Raw genomic sequence first — 24957 nt, 5'->3', positions numbered from 1 at the left:
GCACCTGCATTCTTCAAAACAAAGGAGGAAGACTAAGTGTTCTTGATTAAGTGATCTCTCAATGTATATGAAACTTCAAGTCAATAATTAGAATACTTAATCAAAAAGAAAAAACTCTATGAAGGGCAGTATTGGGCATCTGGTGAGACTTCAGTAAGGTGGTGAGATGCTCTGGTCTACAGGGACCTTTGAACCATAATCACAGTGCTCTTTCTGAGACTGCCCATGGTGGAGGGATGTCCTAGGACACCTTTCAAGCATTGAACACAAAACCCACAGCTCACCTCAGAGGGTGAGTAAGAAAAAGAAAGCACACAGAAAATGGTGAGTCCTGCCAAGCAGTGTGAAGAGACCACAGGATCTTTGAACTATTCTTACCATTCTTAAGCAGATTAAAGACTTTTTAAATCACTTGGACAATTATTAAAAATTAAATAGATCACAGCCAGGGACAAAATTCTTCATTTTAAAATTGAGTGGGGGAGGTTAAACAATAAAGAACATATACTGTGAAACAACTTTCATATTCATAAAACAAATGAAAGCAATGTGTAGTGACAGAAACGAGAACGGTGTTTCCGGATGGCAGTGTGGGCCAGCAGGAAGGGGCCACTGGAGAAACCAGGAGGAAATGAAGCAATCATTGAAGATGGCGGACAGGTAGATAGTGTCAAGGTCTGTTCCTCATTGGCTCTACCTTAATCAGGTCAACTGCGACGCAGCCCCTGGCTGAGTAGAGCAGCCCTTTCCCACATATCTGAATGCATGGAAGACTTTTTGGATGCTTCTTTGCTTAATATCTTTTAATTAATTTTAGGCAAATAATAAAAATTTATTTGGGGAACTATTTTAATATTTTTAAAATTATGCTTTGAAAATTCCATTTTTGATATAATGTATTTTGATTGTATCTATCCCCTGTCATCTTCTTCCTCATTTTGGTCTCAATGAATTCCCCCCCTCTCCTCTGTGTGTGTGTCTGTGTGTCTCTGTGTGGGTAAATGAGTTTAATTGGGATTGTTTGTGTGAACATGGGTGTGGTAAGTTCAGTGGATTCTGAGCAGCTTAGCAGTGGCTGTAGAAATGAAGAAGATGACTGCCCATCCATTTCCATCATGAGTCCCAGGCACCAAACACAGGGCTTCCGCAAGAAGAATACATGTTCTTAATTACTGAGCCTTCTGCTCAGCCCATGGAGATGAGATTTGTACACTAGATATCCCAAAGACTACTTATTATTTTGGGGTTGTTATATAGACCATTGGGCAACACTTTGGAATCCAAGTAATATGTCTATTTTCTAAAGACTTTATGGGAAAATCACCCTCTAGACAAAATCCAACTATCAAATGTTGGAAGTATCTTAGCTGATTTGGGGTGGATATGTATAGCTGCTATATTTTTCATTATAATCAACCAGTCATTTTTTTTCAATACAAGAGAAACTACATCTTAGACTCCCTCCACTGAGGATTCCCATCATGTTACCACCACCACCACCTTTTCCTTCACACAGAGTTCAGGTGGCAAATCAGCCAGTCACACTATACTTTCTGGCTAACCCGACTCCATTAGTGAAATCTGGCACATGATTCTTAGCTAGGAGAAGGGGATTCAGGTTGAAAAGGTTTAGCATTTTTAAATGAAATATTTTGACATTGAGTGAATGAGTTAATTCTCAGTGTTTTACTACAGAGGCTACAGGTAGTTATGAGGCCAATTTTTCAGTGGGTGTTTTACATACTATGATTTAAATGAGAAAGGTCCTGTGTTTGAACACTTGGTTTCTAGTTGGTGATACCATTTAGGAGGTTATGGAGTTTCAGGATATGGGGTGTTACTGGAGAAAGTACATAACTGGGCGTGGGGACCTTTACTGATTTTATAACTTTATCCCACTCCTACTTGACTCCCTATGCTTCCTCCTTATGGCTGGAGCTTTGATCTTGGCTTCTTATTTGGTTCCTTCTATGCCTTCCCTGCCATCGTGGACTCTCCCTCTGAAGTCACAGTGTAAGCTAAACTCTATCTTCCAAAAGTCACTTTGGGTCATGGTGTTTTATCACAGCAATGGAAAGTGACCAGTCACAAACCTTCCTTTGACATCAGTTCCTAAAATGTGACTGAATCTGACCATCTCATGTTTGAGTATTTGGGAAGTAAGTAACCCTGGAACCTTGCTGCCTAGTTCCTCATGCTTAGATTCATAAAGTAGGCTTCTATCTAACAGCATTGAAACTGCTACGGTGACACATGCTTATCATTTAGGGATTCCTTTGAGCAGTGTAGCAGCTGAAGAGAATGATAGGAAAGTGGAGAGAAGAGGAAGAAAAATATAGACCAGAGAGAGGAGGAAACGGGGATGGGGGACAGGGGAGGGGGAGGGGAGAATAAGAGTTAATGTGTAGGTCTCTATGACAGCAGCAATATACTTTCATTAAGCTAAGTCATCTGGAACCTACAATGTGCGAAGCTCATACAGACTTAGTCCAGACAGTACGTGTGTGTGTGTGTGTGTGTGTGTGTGTATACCCATGCAGGCATACATGCAGTCACATGTGTGTATATTCACCAGAAGTCAACCTTGCATCTTATTCCACAATTATTTCATCTTAATTTTGTTTTGTTTTGTTTTGTTTGGCAAGATTCACCACTGACCTGAAATTGCCATGTGGGCTAGGCAGGCTAGTAAGCAAGCCTAAGAGATCTGCCTGTCTCTCCCCGCCAGTTCCAAGACTACAAGTGCATACCATCATGCCATGTCCATCCTAACACTCATTCTCAAATTCATGCCCCTTTTATTATATTTATTTACCTCTCCCTGACTCCTCATGATGTACTGCCTCAAACCCATACCATCACAATTTCCTGACTGTGATGTACCATACTTTCAAACATTGAGCCAAAATAAATCATCCTTCCCTTAATTTGATGCTATCAGGTGTTTTAACACAGCAATGGAAAAGTAAGACACACTACACTACAAGCATTATCAGATACATATCATCACCCCAGTCTCTAACTTCTATTGGATCCTTGTAGGACAGGGTGCAGAATAGTAAGAAGAACAGTCTTTGCGGATAGGCAGAGAGATTAAGCTTGAATTTCACATCTGTCACTTATTAATAAACCTTTCCTTGAGCCTCAGTTTCTGCTTCTGCAAAATGAGATCTAGACTACAGGCCCTGTATTGTTGCTTTAAAATTAAAGAACATATGGAAACCTTCCACCTGGTACTGACTGGGCAATTTTAATTTCTCCTTATTTGAAACTGGGGATAAGTTGTCAGTCTTTATCACTTCTTTATTCTCTTGGAATTACATCATTTCCTCCAGACTTCAAACTGGCTGTTTTCATTCCCTGATTCCAACCTACTAGTCCTTCTACAACTCAGGTCATAGCCATGTTAATTTCCCAGGGTGTGATTGAATGAATTATTACAAACCACACCACCTAGGACAACAGAAACACATCCTTTCACCAGTGATAAAAATGAGAAGTTCAGTGTCAAAGCATTGAGTGGGCCATGCTCCTCCAAGACTCCAGGGAGAATCGGCCCTCTGCTGCTAGCTGGCAGCCTGTCCATGCTTGTAAGGCCATTCTTTGCGCTCTCTCTCTCTCTCTCTCTCTCTCTCTCTCTCTCTCTCTCACACACACACACACACACACACACACACACACACACACTTCCCTTCCTCCCTCTCTCTCCCCTCCTTCTCTCACTCCCTTCCCCCTCCTCTTCCTTCCTCTCTTATTTTCCCATCCTTACTTTCTTCGCTCATGTTTTGCTGTTAATGGCTGGTTGGTTTTCATTTACCAGGACAGAATGACTTCCTGTTGTCAAAGTTAGCCTCACACTCATGTTCTTCTTGTCTCCAGTTCCTGGTGCTGTGATGACAGGCATGTGACACCACATATAGATGCTACAGTTCTTTCCCTGTGTCATTTATCCTCTGTGCATCCCCTTAACACAGCTGTCATTGGATATAGGACCTATCTAGAGAATCATGGACAGAATCTTCTTTCCAAATACTCAATTTAATGATCATTTTCTAAATAAGCTATTATTTCAGGGGCACTTTCTTTGGCCTATTTTATGCAATATTGGACTCAGGAACAGAGTAGTTACTATACTGGGGAATATGGCACACAGTCTACATGTTTTCAGTAACTTCTTGTCATAGTTTGTTTCTTTCTGTTGTTGATGTATGTGAACTACATGAAAAGTAGACAATTTATAAAGGGGTGTGTCTTAGTTAATAGTCTGTTTCTGTGAATAAAATGTCCCAACAAGAGCAACTAAATTTCAGCTCACATTTCCAGGTCAGAGTCCATCATGGTAGGAAACTCACAGCTACAGAGGCTTGGGATAACTGCTCTCAATACATCTCTAATTAGAATCAGAGAACAGTGAGTAGGTTCATCTAGTGCATAACTTATTTTGCCCATTTATACAGTCCAAGAGCCCAGGGACTTACCCTTCCCTCACAATCACAGTAGATTTTTCCATGTCAGGAGGATCCCTTCCAGGCAGGTCAGAAGCTAACCTCACAGGTTATTCTAGACTCTGCCAAGCTGGCAATTAACACTGACCATCATGTAATGTACAAGTAAATGGTAATAATTAACAATGAAAGAATAAAATCTAACCATTGCGTTATAATAAAATTTGAGGGGTGGAGAGATGACTCAGTGCAAGTTTGTTTCTCAGAGCCTACATAGTAACTCACAGCTACCTTGACTCCAATTCCAGGGGACCCAATGGTTTCTTCTGGCTTCCTTAAGCACTGCATGTATGTGGTGCACATAAATCCATGCATGCTCACACACATAAATATAAAAATTAATTTTAAAATTTAAGGTGGTATATTCCATTGATTTCTAGTTTTCCTCAAGTTTTGGTTACTCTAAGATGAAGTATGCGAAACTAATGCTAAAACATTTAATTAAAAATTAAGTAGAAAACACAATTTTCCCCAATTGACTTCACAAGATTGAGTGATTCGTAGAATTTCTTACTACAAAATTATATAATCCATTTTATTAATGTGATATGCCCTCCTCTTCCTGTTTGGCCTCAAATGGGCATGGCTTCAAGCTTGACCTAGACATAACAGAATCCTTCCTACCATCTAAGTTCTGGATGAATTCTTTCTGTGTATACGTTGTTACATGCTAGTAAGTTAACAGAACTATGTCTTTCTCTTTGCCCAGAGTGTCTAGTAATCTAATCTTCCTTCCTCCAAAAGTTACCTGCCTTCTGGTCACAATAAACAGCTGTCAGGTTGTTTAGATTACGCGTCTATCTATTCTTTCTCTGATGCCCTAGGAATTGTATTATGAACCACTAATGGTGCACTAATCTAGAATTCCTTCTGGAATTTTTATGCTGCTTCTGATCGACTATGTTGAGGAGGACCCAGATCACTTGCTTTTTCTTACAAAACCTTCCCTTACCTCACCAGTTATGAACTAGAACTTGAAACCCCAGACTCTTGATTATTCTATGTGCTGCAACTACACTATCAGTACCAGAGAAAGGGGTTCTAGTCATGGACCTTTTGAACTGTTAAGTTCTAATTTCCCAAACTGATGTCATTATTTTCCTCTGTATGAGATGATGAGGAAAGCACACTGCACTCTGGTATCAATTTAAGCTCATATTTGCATGAATAGCCATGAATTTATTCCCATATCCTCTTTTCTCTAGTTGAAAAACTTTTATCTCTCAAGATGTCTTATACACTAAATATTCTAAAATGTAAGATAGTGAAAACCACTGTTTTCTCCTGTGACTTCATATTTACCAAATATATTTATAGGTATTTGGCCAGAATTTTGCCCTATGGCATATCTCCTGGCCCTTCCTACATGCTCTTTCAGTCGTTGCCCCAACTTGTGCACTGACCTCAATCTAAATTCTTGATGAAGATAATATTCTACTATGACAGAAGTGGAGATTTGACTGCAGAGGCAGCACAAACGTTTTCTGGGCATAATCTGGCCAGGAATCAATGCTGAGACCTGTAGAGACCAGCGAAGACTTATGTTGGGTAGTCCACAGAGTGAGTCTAGTAAGTCTTCAAGTCTGTATTGATCTGAAGCATGATCTAGAATTTTCCTGCCTCCCATTCCAGCCATGTGAGTAGTATAGTTTGGTCATTCTTTCTTACAATATTTCTCTCCCTTAGGTTACAGGTCTCTTGTGTTGAGCGGAGGGTATTCAGAAAGTTTGACTAGTCCTATGCACACACAGAGACTATGAGTAGCTAGTCTCTTATCCCTTGGTTGTTCTCTCTGTGTGATGTAAACCTGCATCTATACTTCATCTTGTTTTCATGGGCATTGGTCATGCAAGACAGTTTTCCTTTGTTTGTGTGTAAGATGTCTAAATTGTACTTATAACACATGCTCCCAGATTGTGTTCTTACCAGGCCCTATAACTTGTTCCAGAGAAATCACAAAAGTGAGAGAAACTCCCATACCTGTCCTCAAATCTGTGACACATCAAAACTTTCTGTGTTCCCTTCAAGTATGCTAACATGAAATAGGTTTATTTCTTCTGACTTCCACACAACCTCACTTTTTTCCACTCTCTGAAGTCACCTTGGAGCACATGGTGGTATTTCTTGCTATTTCTTGATAACATGCATGTCACATAGACCTTTCCTACTCCTGAACTATCTCCCTGCTCTTTTGATATAACCATTCCATTATAGTATGAAGCAAGAATGCTTTGAAACTTATGTCCTAAATTTGGTATCCCAGTTCGACATAACTGTGCTAGAAGCAAAAATGGCCAGAGGTGGGGGGTGGGATGACTTGGAACAACATGAAGTGGTCTTCTCTACACTGCTGCTCTCTTCCAGATCCCATTACTGCCCTATGAAAGTGAGGTCACTGAATGCTGTAGGAGAAAAAAATAGATGGATCTAGGACTTGGATGTGACTGAGGAACTGATCTAGTTTTAGAACGGCTTGATCTGCACTTCTTGTGACTGGAGGAAGCAAAATGGCCTAAGACTCTGAGTCAGCAATCTTGTTGGTTTTGACCCAGTGCTTTTCTATCTAATATAGCACTTCCCACAGTTTCTTTAATTCTCATCTACTGACATCACTTTTTAAAAACAATCCCCCTTTTCCAAAGGATTATAACTCTAAATGACCTCATTTTGTACAGGTGGCATTACTTAATACACCAAGAAATCAATAAACATTTTATAAAAGCATATTCTGGCGGGGATGTGGAGAAAGAGGAACACTCCTCCATTGTTGGTGGGATTGTAGGCTGGTACAACCATTCTGGAAATCAGTCTGGGGGTTCCTCAGAAAATTGGACATTGAACTACCTGAGGACCCAGCTATACCTCTCTTGGGCATATACCCAAAAGATGCCCCAACATATAAAAAAGACACGTGCTCTACTATGTTCATAGCAACCTTATTTGTAATAGCCAGAAGCTGGAAAGAACCCAGATGCCCTTCAACAGAGGAATGGATACAGAAAATGTGGTACATTTACACAATGGAATATTACTCAGCTATCAAAAACAATGACTTTATGAAATTCATAGGCAAATGGATGGAACTGGAAAATATCATCCTGAGTGAGGTAACCCAATCACAGAAAAAAACACACATGGTATGCACTCATTGATAAGTGGATATTAGCCCAAATGCTCGAATTACCCCAGATCCACAGAACACATGAAACTCAAGAAGAATGACCAAAATGCGAATGCCTCACTCCTTCTTTAAAAGGGGAACAAGAATACCCTTGGGAGGGAATAGGGAGGCAAAGTTTAGAACAGAGGCAGAAGCAACACCCATTCAGAGCCTGCCCCACATGTGGCCCATACATATACAGCAACCAAACTAGATAAGATGGATGAAGCAAAGAAGTGCAGGCCGACAGGAACTGGATGCAGATCTCTCCTGAGAGACACAGCCAAAATATGGCAAATACATAGGCGAATGCCAGCAGCAAACCACTGAACTGAGAATGGGACCCCCGTTGAAGAAATCAGAGAAAGGACTGGAAGAGCTTGAAGGGGCTCGAGACCCCATATGAACAACAGTGCCATGAACAACCAGAGCTTCCAGGGACTAAGCCACTACCCAAAGACTATACATGGACTGACCCTGGGCTCCAAGCTCATAAGTAGCAATGAATAGCCTAGTAAGAGCACCAGTGGAAGGGGAAGCCCTTGGTCCTGCTAAGACTGAACCCCCAGTGAATGTGATTGTTGGGGGAGGACGGTAATGGGGGGAGGATGAGGAGGGGAACACCCATAAAGAAGGGGAGGGGGAGGGGCTATGGGGATGTTGGCCTGGAAACAGGGAAAGGGATGTAAATGTAAATAAGATGATAAAGTTAATAAAGATGAAAAAAAAAAGCATTCCTTCTTAGCTTCATTCCCAGTTTAGCATTTACATATGATGACACCTGCCTGTGTACCCTTTCCTTTGGTCAATTTTAGCTATACTTTCTGCGATACTTTATTGAGTTCTTATATCTACCACCCATCTTTCCCACGATCTCTTTCAACTGTCCAACATTAGATAGGTGAGAAAGAAGGTTAGAGGGGAAAGGGGGCACAGATCTCTTTAGATTACTTTCTGCTGATTAGGAGCAAGTAAAATCTTCATTGTCTCAGGATATCTCCAACAAGCAAGTCAGCAAGCCAGCAAACAGCAAAACAAAAATTCAGCAAAAGCATTAAAACAGCAGGAAGCAGCAGCAGCAGCAGGAACCAACAGCAGAAGTAGGGAGTGTGGAAAGCAGAGGGGACAACAGGCCACAGGCCCTCTTGGGACTCTAGCTTTTATACCATCTTAAGAGTACCCAGAACTCCAAGAGTAAACTGTAGCTGGCAAAAATCACACCCCTCCTAGAGCATGAGACAAGTCATAATAGCTGTAGGCAGTCTGAAGTAGCCTCATATCCCACACTTGGGATTAGTACAAAAACATAATCACAAATAACATAACTGGGTTTATTTTAAAGAAACCAAAATTCTCACTATAGTCGATAATTAAGTTATCTCTTGATTTAAACCTAACTTGTGCTCTGTTAGGTTTCTCCTGGCCAGGATTAAACATATCCATTTCCAGGACTCTCCACATTTAGCTAGTATGAACCCCCCTACTAACTGGGCCCCTTTCTGCCTATGACTGAATTATTCTGCAAAGGATAAATTAATGGATGCCTTTCTGGTTTCCAAATAATTTTTAAAATGCTGACTTTATTTTCTCATTCTCTTACAATCTCTTTCAATTAGATATCAGATCCTAAAACTCATGTTTGGCTTTCTAATTGATTAATATTTGTGATTATCCAATCCAATGGCTCCTGATTGCCACCCTTCCCTGAGTTCTATCTAGTGAGCATCAGAAATGTCCTGGTCCCTCAGTGATCATGAACTGTAACTCAGTTTCCATTTGCAACTCTCTGGATAGCCCTTTTATTGTTTGCCTCTGACTTACTTTTCTCTCTCAAAATATCTGCATTTCACATAGTCAAGCCTCCTGCCTTCCTCCTTCCATGATGTTTTCTTTGGGGATCTTTCATTCATCCTGACTGTCAGGATGTCAGTTTGATGAAAATACATCCAGACAGAGAGTCAAGACCAAATTCTGAACACAATTCCCAGGGCTGCCTTCCCAGCTGCTCAGAATACTTATTCATTTGGCCATACTGAATCTTGTTTTATTTTTGTTTTTGTTCTACCTTTGTGCTTGCTGTTGCTGCTGCTATGGTGAGGATTGAACTCAAAGGCTTCTGCATAGAGAACATTCACTCTGCTTTTGCCCCACATCTCCAGTCTTAGGCAGTTATGTTTAAGATACCGCTTAACTCTGCAATATTACGTTAAAAGCTAGGGGGATGGCTTAGAGGTAAAGTACTTGCCTTGCAAGTGTGAAGATCTGAGTTTGGATTGCCAGAGCCTCTGTAGAAAAGCTAGATGCCCTCATACATGTTTGTTTTTCTAGTACAGGCAAATCCTAGGACTCGATAGCCAATCAGCTGGCCCACTTGGTAAAGTCCCAAGCCAAGGAGAGCCCTTTTTTGAAACAAAATGAGGAAAGTACCCAAGGACTGGCACCCAAGTTTGCCACCTGACCTCAGCACACTTTGATGGGAAGTAAAGAAGACCCTTGATTCAGGTGGGGGTATATATTGATTACTTTTCTGGCTGACTAATTAAAATAACTTGCAAGAAAAGAAAACAAAAGCATAAAGGGATTATTGTGGCTTATTACATCGGGGCAGGCAGGAAGTGTGACAGCTGAATCAGGAGGCTGTGGACCACATTATATCCATGATCAGGAGTCAGGGAGGTCAATGAGGCTATAAAACCTCAAGATTCACCTGTAATGATGCACTTTCTCCATCAAGGCTGCAGCTCCAAAGGATTCCACAGCTTTCTCAAATGGTACCAACAGTTGGAGATCAAGTATCCAAACATCAAAATGTGTTGGGAACACTTTACATTCCAACCATAACAAAGTGTTTGAATTTATTTTTAAAGCATGTTCATAGTAAAGCCTATTACTACTCAATAGTGCAAAACGATCAGTCAATTCTGTATCTGTCTGAGATCAGCTAGACAATTTGGTAGTTGTTTAGTATTATCATATATAGTGAGTAAAGTTAGCCTTTCTACTAAACCAAATCTTTTAAATTGTGAAAAAGAAGAGAAACCGGGTCTTAGAATTCTTTATGAAGATTTTATTTATTTTTCATTTTTTAGTATTTATTTGTGTCTGTGCACATTCGTGCAACACTCTGAATGTACACATACATATATGTGCAGGTATTCATAAAGGCCAGGAGAGGGCTTAGGCTGGAATTATAGGTATTGTGTTACCTGTCATCAGTGCTTGGATGGAAAATTTGATCCTCATGATAGAACATCAAGTGTTCTTACCCACTGAGCCATCTCTCCAGCGCAGGGCTTAAAAAATATTTTAGATAAATAAAGTTGATAAACTTGTGAGAAAAATTCTATCCTTTCCTCACCTCATCCTGGTCAAACCAGAGTTGAAACTCTTGGGAGACAACTTAAGTTTGCAATTAAAAATCATGTGCATGTGTTCCTGGTTCTGTGTATAATATGCACAGGTAAATCAATGGCTACAGCATTATATTTAAGTCAGATGTTCATTTTTGGTTCATCCTGAGTATGATGGTTTAAATAAGAATGACTCCCATAGGCTCATATATTTAAATGCTTGATCATCAAAGAGTGGGGCTATTTGAGAGGGATTGGGAGGTATGGCCTTCTTGGATGAGGTCTGTCCTTGGAGGAAGTGTGTCACGGCAGGGGTGGACTTTGAGACTTTGAGATTTCAGAAGCCCAAGCCAAGCCAGTGGCTCTCCCTTACTTCTGTGTGCAGGTCTGAATGTAGAACTCCCAGCTACGTCTCCAGCACCGTGATTGCCTGTGTGCCATCATGCTCGACACCATAGTGAAAATGGGCTAAGCCTCTGAAGCTATGAGAAACTCCTGGACTAAGCCTCTCAAGCTATGAGAAACTCCAACCAAATGCTTTCTTTTAGAAGAGTCACAGTATCTGTCAGCAATAGAACACTAGCTATGACATTGAGTTTGGTATAAAATCATTGTGCCCACTGGTATGTTTTTTTATATGTTAGAGCCCAGGAATCTATGTCCAAGATAACTACTTAATAAAATATTTGATTTTGAACAAAAGGATTTGTTTTGATAACACAAAAGTGTGTATTTTTATGTACTTGACTATATTAATGAATGTGGTAGTGAAGCCATGGAGTTTGGAGATCACTCATGACATACTGGTGTTTATAAGAATAAAGCTAAGAAGGGACACACCACTGTCTAGCTAAGCCCTAGCTTAGGTACAGGGCTCTACAAGACAGCTTTCTGTATATCCTTATTCAAAGTGATCACGTATAGCATTTTTTTAAATCAGACAATACAAATCAGACAATACAACTTACATAATTAATGACTGTAGAAATAAAGGAAATTAGAGTGAATTTCAGCTCAAGGATTATCACCTTTACTTCCCCAAGTCATAATAAAAACTCTGGGAGAGAGCTGGTCTTCCAGGAATACTGACACACCTGAGAGCACAGGTGAGCACACTGCTTCTGCTCAGAGGGATCAGCCTGGAGCCCACAGGACAGAGGAACAGAGGAGCAGTCTGGAACAGGATCCTTCCAGTTTCCATCGGCACCTGGAGTTGACCCAGTACCACGGCTCTCTGTATGCCAGATCCCGCTGGGAGAGAGCTGGTCTCCCAGGAGTGCTGACACACAGGCTTACAGGAGGATCAAGTCACTGTCAGAGACAGCAAGACCAGCTAACACTAGAGACAACCTGATGGCGAGAGGCAAGTGCAGGAACCTAAGCAACAGAAACCCAGGCCACTTGGCATCATCAGAACCCAGTTCTCCCAACACACCAGAAAACCAAGGTTCTGATTTAAAATCATATCTCATGATGATGTTAGAGAACATTAAGAAGGAAATAAATAACTTCCTTAAATAAATACAACACAGATAAACAGGTAGAAGCCTTTAAAGAGGAATAAAAATGATCTGTTTAGTCATTTCCATAAACAATCATTAGAGAAATATTCCATGCCAAACACTGGATTTTATGCTATGGATGGAGAACAGTAGTCAGACTAGACCTTGCCCTCAAGGATTTCACAAATTAGATGAGTAATTAAACCGTAGGTGACAGTGTTACATGCTCTATGGAGACAACACAACAGCAACAATAAATACAAGAGCCTCAAGAGTGAGAAGGTCCCAAAAAAGCTAGGTTTTGAATTGAGCATTCCATAGAATGAAAGATGCTAACAAGATCTGGCTGGCATGTTCATAATTGTATTTTTACTACAGGATGGCTTCAGACGCAGTTACCATCAGCACAGTACCGAACTCAGTATGTCAGGGCCAAAATACTTAAAGCTCATCTTCTAAGAACTGACACAGTGAGGTACCCAACACCTTGGACACCGAAACTTACACTGTAAATATTTGTGCAGTGGAAAAGCTGAGCACATTTGATAACATCATATTAGTGGTGTTTATTATAACTTCAAAAGGAATTTAATATTTGTTCTCTGGGGAAATGGTGTTTGAGTAATTATCAAAGGAACCAAAATATAGTTTTGAGGGTACTGGGGAGATGGTTCAAAAATTACTGGAGTTCAAATCCTGAGAGACCACTTAAAAAACAAATGGCTGTGACATCTACCTAGAATCCAGCAGATGGGGAAAAAAAACATAGGATCCCCTGGGCAAATTGGCCAATTACATTAGTAGAAAAGATGAATACCATATTTAGTGAGAGAACCTGCCTCAATGTAGATTGGAGAGTAACTAGGGAAGAGATAACCAGTGTCAACTTCAGTCCTACACACACATAGTTCTACACACCTAAATACATGTAAACATATATAGACACACATACATGCACCCATACATTACACATATGCACCAAAATAGTTTTGAGGATCTTAGCAATTATTTTGAAGTATAGAATTTGATTATTAGAAGACTGAAGTGAAGTGCCAAGTCTGTCAGTAATAAGGCTCAAGACTATGACAATATTCCTTCACTTCAGATGACGGTTTCCTTCTAGCTAAAATAATATAATACCTCATGGCAGAGTTATATATGAAGAGGCTAGGGGAGAGATAGAGAATTTATATTCTCTACTACATCTTTTCATACCTTGGAGTAATGAAAAAATATTAATTTTCTTATCCTAAAACTTCATGATATTTTTAGAACAAATTACTTTTCCAGATGAAGAGCTCACAAGTCTTTTTCATTAGGCAAAGTTTCACACTCCATTAAGTATTTTTGCCAACCATTTAAAATATGATTTGCTTACAACTGAACATACAAGGACTTGAGTAGACCATCTTTACTTAAAAGCAGAGGAAACTAATAAAACTTCTTCAGAATTCTCACAGAATGGGGACTGCCCACCTTCAGGTTGAGTAGAGCATAAGGTGACATTTCACCTCAGATAAGGATGCAAACTGTGGGGAAATGGCCACACAGAAGAAAACTTCAAGCTAAGAACAAATATTTGTTTCACAAATGAGTTTTATGACAGGGCAGTAGATGTCTTGATATTGATGAATCTTCAATTATGACATCTAAACACAAAAACTACTCAATCTGAATGTCAGATGTAAGACCAGAACACAAAACTCATAGATTCCTGCCTTTTGACCCCATAAGCTTACTTGCTTCAGACGCTGGCTTGTGGTCCTTTGCATTTAAGATACAAACATAAACACTGTATTAATAAAGCTCAAGTTCCCTGGTGAGTGGGAGAGGCACTGTAAGGCTCAAGTACACTTTATGTAGTTGACGTGTCACCAGTGTAGCATTATCAGAAGCCTTAAGGCTTCTTGCCAACAATGTAGTTGATATCAGAACAACATGCAATGAAAAGTCAGTCATCAGAACTCGGAGAATTCTCTGTGGCTATAATTTATCAGAAATGATATGCTTAAGACTTTTCCTGAATAAATGAACTCACAGAATATTTTCCTTATCTGGGAAACCATGCTTAGGGAAGCTTAGCCATAATAAAACTCACAGTAAAAATGGAAGAAAGGAAAACAACTAAAAGTTAATCTATTTCTATCCTTAATACTGACTATAAGTCTTTTATCCGATCACCCAGTGTTGAGAGAAAAAAATATATACAAATCTTATGACTACTAATGCCAAGGTTGTCCATAAGATTAGGAACAAAATAAAGCTTTAGTATAAAGGATGGCTTACATTTCACTTTTCCTGTGGGATAGGCAGCCTTAAGTGTTTTTAAAGATGTTCTTAAAGTTATATGCCTCTGTGTGTGTGTGTGTGTGTGTGCGAGCGTGTGTGTGTGTGTGTGTGTGTGTGTGTGTGTGTGTGTTTAGTGCACATAAGTGCAAGACTGTGTATGTAGGTGTTTCATACACATAAGTATAGGTGTGTGTAGGTGTTTAGTGCACACAAGTGCAGTTGTGTAATGGAGAACAAGGCAAAGTGTTGCATTCCTTGGAGTGATACATAGCTGTGAGCTTCCTAAAATGGGTGATGGAACTGAATTTGGATCCTCTGCAAAAACAGTATGTACTCTTAACCACTAAACGATCTCTCCATACCCCATGTATTTTTCCTAAGGTTAGTTTCAGTAGGTTTTCTGAGGAAAGTTATTCCTCTCAGTTCTAAATGCTGTTCCTTAAAACACATCATATAATTGACAGCATAGAAAAAAAATCTAATGAATTATTCACCAAAATCCACAATCTATTATAAAACAATTTACAATTGATGAAATTATAAGAGTCAAAAATTTCTTCGCAAAGTGTAAATCTATCACTCTAGCTAAATATAACTCAATAGGAATTGAAAAAAATTCCAAAAGGTAAATGGTCCCACAAATTTTGCTGTTTGAAAATAGGACTGACGTCTCATGGGCATGGGTAGAATATTCTCCTTTGAGAGTACTGTAGTTATTTCAAAGGTGACCTCAGAGAAGGAAACCCATGCCTGTTGAACTATTCTAAGACATTTTTAAGGAAAGTTGACACAGAAAATATTCAATGAATTAAATCTTGTATGATAATCATAGCCAAAATCTATCATTCAAATGTGGAAATGAAGTTGACAACAACAGATCTAGTGAGAAAACTTAGTGCTGTGTTCTTGATCATGGTGAAGACACCAAGGATTCATGGATTCACCAAAGACCAGGTTGTCAAAGCTTTGGATCTCTTAGACCAGGTAGAGGGCATTCCACATATCTCCCACTGGTTAAGAGAAAGACAGAGCAACAGGATATCCTGGCTGACTCCCTTTCACTCAACTAAAACACTGACCTGAACTTCACTTAGTCTAAGACGGTTTCTTCTACACTCAGATATGATGGATGTTATTTCTATGGTCAGTGTTGACAATGGGCATATGTGTCTAAAGGCCAACCAGATCTACATGCCTTACTCCCACCTAGAACAAATGTGCTGCATATTTGTGGGAATGAAAGATCCAAGAGTCAGGTAGATAGTGATTAGATTCCTGCAGCATTCTTACATTGGAAAGATTCTGCTTGCTGGTGAGAACTTGGCCTTGGCTCTTTCTGTTACAAACTGGCATAATATTCCTTTAATTACATGTAAGAATTGAATTAGAAAAGTGATCTCCTTGGACTCTAAATAATAGAAAGTCTGCCTTGTTCCATAACTATGAACTAGCCAATGACTTTTATGTAACAGAGCAAGATACCTAGTTGACACTGCTCTCCACTCTCACACCAATGGCAAAGGGGAAAAGCAGGCAGCTTGTCCTTTGTGGTGCAAGGTTTGGTTTATAGAAGTTGGCTTCCTTTCTGTACTTTGTGTAACTGTCGCTGAAGCTTGCAGCCTTCCTGGGATCCCACAAGGAAATGCTATTTTTCAATTTAATAGAGGTGTAATTCTATTTTAGCCCCATGAGGTCTGATGGAAACCAACCGGGGTCCCATCAGACATGCAGCGATCCACTTCTGTTTTTCCCTCAAGAAACAAGATTTCTAAAGCCAAGCTGTTGATAAGCTGCTGTTTCTAATGTGCCACTTAGAACAGTTTATCTCAAACCACTAGGAAATTAGTCAGATTCACAGGATAAGGAGTGAAGGAGTGTCTGCCTTGTAAGCACTGGTCTGTACTCCTTCATGTTGACTTGTTTGCTTCTCACAACTCCTTTTATAGTTAAGAAACACAGGAGGTAAGCAGTGTCACCCCACTGCAAGGTGCAGCTAAGGGGTCAACCCATGCACCTGTATCTAAATTCTAGAATGACCACTGTTCAGACTGAAGTGCGAAACTCCAGGCAAGTGTCCGCTTCTCAGGATCTCAACTTGCTTTCTGTCTTCCCAGCATTACAACTAACTTTCATTCCGGGGTTCTCAACTGAAGATGAAACAAACAGGTTATAAATATTTCTAGGGGGATGAGCATGCTTGCTTTTATTGTTTTATGAGGGAACAGGAGAGATCAGGGGGAACTGAAGAGATAGCTCATTTCATGTACATGAGCATATACACACTACACACAACTAAACATATGCACACACTGGCCTAAAGATTGGGGTGAATATTAATTGAGGATTTCTACCCCAATAAAAAACATAAAACCTTTATATTTATAATAAACCTTAAAGCATTAGAACTGGCCAGATATCAACTCTCTATGCTATTATGTCAACTTTCCTGTCAAGTAAGCCCGAGATATCTTACCTGTTCCTCCTGGGCCACTCCTACTCCAACTGGCTGGTCCTCAAGACCATGTAATCAAGATCCACCTACCCCATGGTGCCATCCTTCTTCTTCCCTTCTATCTCTCTTCTTTGAACTCTCTGCTTCAGGCCAAAAGCCCAGCAACTGCAGCTTCACCAACCTCTCTTCTGCCTAGCTGCAGAGTGTCAGCATCTTAATTTCACCAGTAGTTTTAAATCAATGAGCAAGGTCACATATTATGACTTTGTATATGTGAGGATTTCCTTGTCCTTGCAGCAACCAGATTTTGGAGGCCAGTATTTAGCATTACGATACATAGCAATAGACTAAGCCTCAACAGAATAGTTAAGTTTGTAAAACATATTCCATGAAAGAATAAGGACCTCGATTCAGATTTCTAGCACCCATGCAAAGGCCCCTGGCATTCATCTGTCACAAGAGCACTGTAGACAGAGTCAAGAGGTCCTCTGGGGTTTGCCAGCCATGCAATCTAGCTGAAGCATCGAGCTTCAAGTTCAACGAGAGACTATGACTCAAAAAATAATGTGAAGAGGAACCAGAGAGATGGTTCGGCCATTTACAGTCCTTGTGTTCTTCCAGATGACCTAGGTTTGATTCCCAGCATCCACATGAAAGCTAATAAGAGTCTGTAATTCTAGTACTGGAGAATCAGATCTACTGTTATACCCTCTGAAAGCACCTGTATGCATATGGCACATGGACGTAACTACAGGCAAAATACCCAAAGACATAAAAGAATAATAATAAAAGAATGTGAAAAAGGACATCTTAATTTACCTCTAGTGTCCATACGTGCGTGCGCGTGCGCAAGCATGCGCGAGCGTGTGCGAGCATGTGAGCGCGCGCACACACACACTCACACACCTGAACATATGCACACACAGGAAGAAATATACACATAACTTCATATACACACCTATAGCATACACATGAACACACAAAGAAGTGACCAGGAATATTAGGGATTTGGTACATGTGGACTTTCCATCTGCACTTTAAAATCGGAACATTAAATTTAGAATAATTCCCAAACATCACTCAGATTCTGGTTCTGTGGCTTTTCTAATGATATCAGTATTGAGGTAATTTTATCTTGAGACATGAAACAGTTTTAACTAACTCAGCCTTCTTTGCTTTTATCAGAGTGCTGGCTGCCATGTCTAACACAGGTTCAGTTCACTTCATAACCAGTATAGAATTTTTTCACGTGTGTCTTCTACAATTCAGAGTTTCACATTAGACTTCTACCACAGTTTACACAATTTATTCAGTTTTTATCTTTTACTTCAGCCATGACAAATATAGAGAGAAAAAAATATAAAATAATCTAATTCAAGCTTCATTTCTAGTGTCAATTACAACTCGTTCTGAGTTAAAAACTGAATGAAATAAATGTGCAGGTAAGATAAAAAATCTATGAAAGAGAATTTTGTAGAAATTAAGTTATTTATTAAAGGTCTATAGTGAAGAAAATTACAACCATGACAACTAAGAAGTTCGACTGAAGAGGGGTCTATCATATATTTGGTAGTCATTTTGTCTGTTGGGGTTTACCTTTTTGAGCAGTTGAAATCTTGTCCTCAGTAAGTTTCAATTGCTTGTTGATTGCTCTTGTTAGTAAATTATAGCAAAAGCCTTCAAAAGTTAAATTCTAGAGAAGTAGTAACAAGATAAAGTCCCCACCTGTCATGCTCGCCCAGAGAGATGTTTGCGCTAGGTCACATTTGCATTATTCCTGACTTACTGTGAACATTCTCAAGCCAGCTCTCTCTCAATGAGTTCATCCTCAGGCCATTTGAAGTTACCTTAAACTCCTCCCTGCCCCTCACAATACACAAAAAGCATTGAAAAAAATTGAATACGATTCCCATTGGATGACTTTTTAACACTTGGATTTATTATTTATATAACACTAGCTAAAACATGTCCTGTTGCCATTTGTGTGGGTAGAGGTTAGAGAATAAAGAAAACCAGAGTGAGTATCAGTCTTACTAATCATGTTCTGTAAGTTATTCCTTCTGCCGTGCTTATCAGAAGAGTAACTCAAGGCCACTGGCAGTGTTTGATGAACTAGGGATGCACCAATCGGGAGTATACCGTGATGTATTTAGTAAGATGTAGTTAAAAGAATCACAGAATATTTCATGTTGATAATAAGCCCAAGAGTGGAGCTCCTGTATTGTAAAGTAAGTGCAGAATAGTGTCAGGAATAAATACCAATTGGTATTTCAAAAGGCCTTCTACTTGCATTGTTAAAGACATGAAATCATAGTTTGTTTGGACTTGTGCACGGATGGCATGGTTGTCAGGGTGGCATGCTCAGAAAAGTGCTATAGTGTTTCAGAAAATGAGACCTTATGGGAAACCCTTAGGTCATTGAGGGTCTGCCCTCGAAGGAGGTTGGGAAATCCAGGGCCCTTCTAGGACAATTGCTTCCCGTATTCTGATGCAAGTGTTTCTTCTCTTTCACATGCTCTTTCTGAGGATGTGCTGCCCTAGCTAGAAACCCCAAAGAGTGGAACCTCCAGAATCAAGAGACAAAATGATCCTTTAGGGCTGAGAAAACGATTCAGTCCATAAAAGCTCTTGCCACACAAACGTGAACAGTGGGATCCCCAGAACCCACTTAAACCCAGACCAGGTATTGCATTTCCACAACCCCAGTATTTCTTCAGTGAGATGGGAAGTGAAGAGGAAAAAAAAGCCTCATAGAGGCCATTGGGAGTACTGGGCTATACCATGGAGATGAAACCTCATCTCAAATATGTGGGAAGTGGGGATCAATACCCAGATGTCTTGCACATGTGCATCGGCACACACACAAACACACATGCATATACACGTGCACACACACAAACACACACACACACACACACATACACACCCCATATACATATATAACCCAAACACAGGAAAACATAGATAAAAAGTAAACCTTTTTTCTTTATAAGTTTTTACAAATATTTTGTTACAGTGAAGGGAAGCTAACATAGCAGTTGATTCTGCAGCCTGACTTTAGCAAAGCCAGAAAGGCATCCCAATACTCTCGGTGGACTGAAATAACTCATTTAATTAAATATCCTTCAGATCATGTATACGTTGACCCAAACTCATAATTCGACATACAAATCCCTGATCTTTACTGTTGCACACAAATAATCATAAATAAAATTGTGTAAGAAATACCAAGTGCTGCCTAGTGGCACACCATGGCTTTATAAATAACCTTTGATTATATTGCATCTCCCACTTTACTAGCAACCAACGACACAAATCAGAAGAGAGAAATCAGAATCCAAACATCCAGTCTTTCTGGGTGCACTAGCTGTCAATCATGTGCACAGACGACACATTGAAACCTTTGGGATTTCTTGCACTCGAGAGCACAGGAAAGTCTAAAGTTTACACAAGGATGATAAGGACAAGCACTTCTCACCATAGGCTCGGGATTCAAAGTACCATTGTTTCTCAATATCCAAAGAATGCTGGTCCTTCAGAATTTTCCACAGAGGTGGCAGAAATGGGAATGAAAGGGACCTGCTCCTCTTCTTTTATTCCTGCAACATGACCATGAACATCAGTGATACATCGATAAAGTTAGTATTGGGGGAGGAAGGGTGTGCAGCTAAATTTAAAGCAAGTTTATTAAATAATAAATACTGACCAAGAGATGGACTTTGGTCAGGACCATTCTCTGTAATTTGCCAAATAAATGACCCATTTTTTATTTTTAAAATTTAAAAAAATGTTCTGTGTGTTGGTGTTTTGTCTGAATGTATGTCTGTGTAGAAGTGGGCATTGGATCACATGGGACAAGAGTTATACCCAGTGTGGGCCACCAGATGGGTAGGTGCTGGAAAGTGAATCTCTTCTAAAAGAGTAGCCAGTGCTATTTTTGTGTCTGTCAGTCAGTCAGTCTGTCTAGTCAGTCTGTCTGTATATCTGTCCATTGAAGAAGCAAACTCTCAATTTATAGTCTTGGGTAGCCAAGAGCTTGCTATGCAGAGCAAGCTGGCCTTGAGCTCATACTGATCTACCTGTCTCAACCTCCTAAGTGCTGACATTGAATCTTTGTGGGACTTCATCAGGCAGTCAGTACTCTAAAACCACTGAGCCATCCCTCTAGCTCCCCCATTTAAATTTTTTTAAAATGTTACTGCATTTTAAAATGTATGTATGTATGTATGTATGTATGTATGTATGTATGTATGCATGTGAGGATATAGATGCACACAAGCCATGCTATTCCTAGGAAGGTCAGCACACAGTTTTGTGAAGTCAGTTCTGCCCTTCTACCATGTAGGTCCTTGGAATGGAACTGTTGTCAGGAATGGATGTAGGGGCCTTTACCTACTGAGCCATCTCACCAACTCAACAGCCTATTTATTGCCATAGTAACCTAAAATAACAGTAAAACACTAGGGGAAAGAGGGACCCCTAATGGCACTAACCAGTCAGACGTGGTGATGGAGACCAGAATCTAAGGAAATTATGTCTCCAGGGAACTGATGTGATCTCATCTGAGAGAGAAAAACTGTCCCTAAACTTAATGGCCTAAAGTAACAGTCACTTATTTGGTCATGACTCTCTTTGTGTAGGCCATTGGCCACTACACTGTGCTGAGAAGAAATGCCTGTACCCAGTCATGCCCTCCATGGGGACAGAGTGTCTCCAGCTCTCCCGCTTTGCTCATCCAGCCTCTGAATGCCCAAGGAGCTATTTGCTTCTTTGAGTTCTGGTTTATTTTTGTGTTTATATTTCATGTTATAAAGTGCAGTAGAGAACAGTTTTACCTTAGCAAAGCCTTTCAAATATCCTGGCTATGCATGACTGACGCTGCATTGGCCCAGCTGTAGAGAATGTCTAGGAGCTCCCAGAGATGCCAGAGAGGAGAGAAGCACGAGCCATCAGCACCATTTTGCTCATGATCTGCTCCCCAGTGGTACAGGCCTCTTTCTCATGTGCTGGAGAAGAAGTTTTTAAAAGGCGGAACCTGGGAAATAGACATCAGAATTAGTTGTTGGAGAGAAAATTATGAAGGGGTAGTTGGGACCGGATTGCCCAAGTTAAGAACATACTCTCCTCTTGGAGGTAATTTTCAAGAGGAGAGAAAGAAGAGAGTCAGCACAGAGTGAGAAGAGGCAGCAACAGTACAGGGAGATTGGTCAGCATATTTGATTGTTCCTATCGTTCATTTCAATTGGAAGTGCTTGAAGCATTGTTATTATCTGAGAACAGTCCATGAATAAGAAGATACAAATACCATGGACCACAGAGAGAAGCTATTGCCCCGGCCGAGCTTGGTAGGTAGAAGAGAGAGCCAACACTCCCAAATAGTGAGAGCGAGGTGTGAAGACCAGCAGGTTTATGTCTACGTGTTAATGATTACACTGAGTAATAACACAGGAAGGTGTTTATTTACACACCGTAACCTGTGCTCAAATAAACTTCCTTGGAAATCTCCTTCCTCATATCTCTCTGTAGGCGTGGAGCCCTCAGAAGTTCTGGGAGAATTGCCCGACTTAGCACCTGCCATAATTGATTATCAAAAGTCATGCTGCTATTAGGCCCTCGATCCTCAGAGCAAGATCCCTGAGAGATTCTTAATATACTGGCTTTCCAGACTGAGAGAAAAGAGAACAGTGTTCATACTGTCTAAATCCTTCAGACATTAAAATGGTTGCCTATTATTTTTTGGTAAGTCATATGATCTTTATGTGATTTAGATAAAGGGTCTAAAAAGTCAAGCAAAATATCATTAACAATAAAATGTGTTTGATGTTTATTACAGATTAATATCCGGGCTACCCCAGTGTGACAAGCATCCCATCAGATACTATTGATAATAATGCTCATAAAAATCAGCATGTAGGGCTCAGAGATAATATAAATAACATCTTGGCCTTGGCCTTTGATGAATGAGAGTGTTAAAAATAGGGGGCTGCTTGATTTATCTTCTTACACGGAATTTATATCAATGGTTTCCCGTACTTCCCATGCAGTTGGTGACACAATAGCTTCTAGATTAATCTAAGTCATAGACAAAGCACTGTTTTCAGCATCAATAATAATCAACATATGAATGCAGTATAATCATATACTTTGTTTTGAGATGGGGATGAAAAAAATCTGCTCTCACAATGGCCATGGGAAACTTCTCCACCATAGTCTTCTTGAGTCTATACTAGCAATGTTCAGGAAAAACAGTCTATTCCTGAGGTGACACGGTCCTGTAAAGAAAAGAGCAAGAAGTAGCACAGTGGTTATACAGCTAAGACCGAGTCTAGTGAAATCTAAACAAGCACGTGTGTCAGTTAGCAATGCCAGGGGACGTCAATATAAAAGCTTTTCCAAGGTAGCTATGGTTATTAAGACTTTCCCATTAGAAAGACTGAATAAGTACATAGAGATCTCCCATATTAATTTTGTTTAAACTCAAAATGTTTTAAAGTACGAAAGGAAATTAATCTCATATAGATAAAGGCCACTTTGATCACAATACTGTGTAAAACTCGGGGCCAATCAACTAGATGTTCAATGAATGATAAGGGTTAATCTTTTGAAAAACATGAAACTAGGGGAATGTAGGTAGCTTGGTGATAGAGTGCTTGCCTAATAAGTACAAAGTGTAGATCCCTGTGATTTCAAAGCCAGCCTGGTTCACAGACTGAATTTCAGGACAAGAAAGGGTATACAACACAGAGACCCTATCTTAAAACAAAAACAAGGATTTATTTTTGTTTAAAAAAAGAAAAACATGGAAATAAATGAGAAAAACAGTAGTTATCAGTCAGATATGAAGCTATTGCAGGATGAGACCTGCAGAGTCACATGAAAGCTATGGAAGCTAATTATATGTAGATGGGAAAGAACTGTACTTTGCAGATGCGCATGGAAATAGAAAATTCGCTGCGTGGGATATGCCTTAGGATGGGGCTCTATTTGGATATACAGACACTAGGTTAAGGGTCTTGAAACACATAAACAATTAACACAAAACACAAAAGAGCAAGCAGGGTTGACTGCAGAGGTCAGAGCTGATCATGCTTGAGAGCCAAGAGTATGTATGACCAGGACAGCTCACGGTGCCTAAAGTGAACAGAACATCGCCATGGGCTGGTGAATGGTGAGGTAAAGTGCTTACAGAGCAGCTGTGAGAGCCAGAGTTAGAATTCCCAGTAACCCAAGTAAAAGCAGGGTGAGTGTGGTTACCCACCAGTAATTTCAGTCTTTGAAAGTAGGTGTGATAAAATATGACCACTAAAAGCCACACACGGGAGAAAGTACTTACCTCAGCTCCCAGTTCAAGGTTATGGTCTATCATTGCAGGGAAGTCATGGCAGCAGGAAACTGAAATATTGAGTTATTTCACACTCATACATTACATACATCACACACACACACACACACACACACACACACACACACACACACACAGACTCAATTCCTCTTCTCTGCTTTCATATGGTCAAGAACCAAAGACCAAGGAATGACTAGTCGGCTGGGTCTCCCACATCAGTTAAGGTAAGTAAGACAATCCCCCATGGACAGGCCCATTGGCCAATGTGCTCTTGACAATCTGCCCCTGAGACTCTCTTTCCAAGATGGTTCTAGACTATGTCAAATTGACAATTAAAACAATCGCACCATAAGATAA

The sequence above is a fragment of the Rattus rattus genome, chromosome 14 (genome assembly GCF_011064425.1).
Source record: "Rattus rattus isolate New Zealand chromosome 14, Rrattus_CSIRO_v1, whole genome shotgun sequence".
Taxonomy (NCBI): domain Eukaryota; kingdom Metazoa; phylum Chordata; class Mammalia; order Rodentia; family Muridae; genus Rattus; species Rattus rattus.
The sequence above is the reverse complement of the archived record's forward strand: the minus strand, read 5'-3'. Positions refer to the sequence as shown.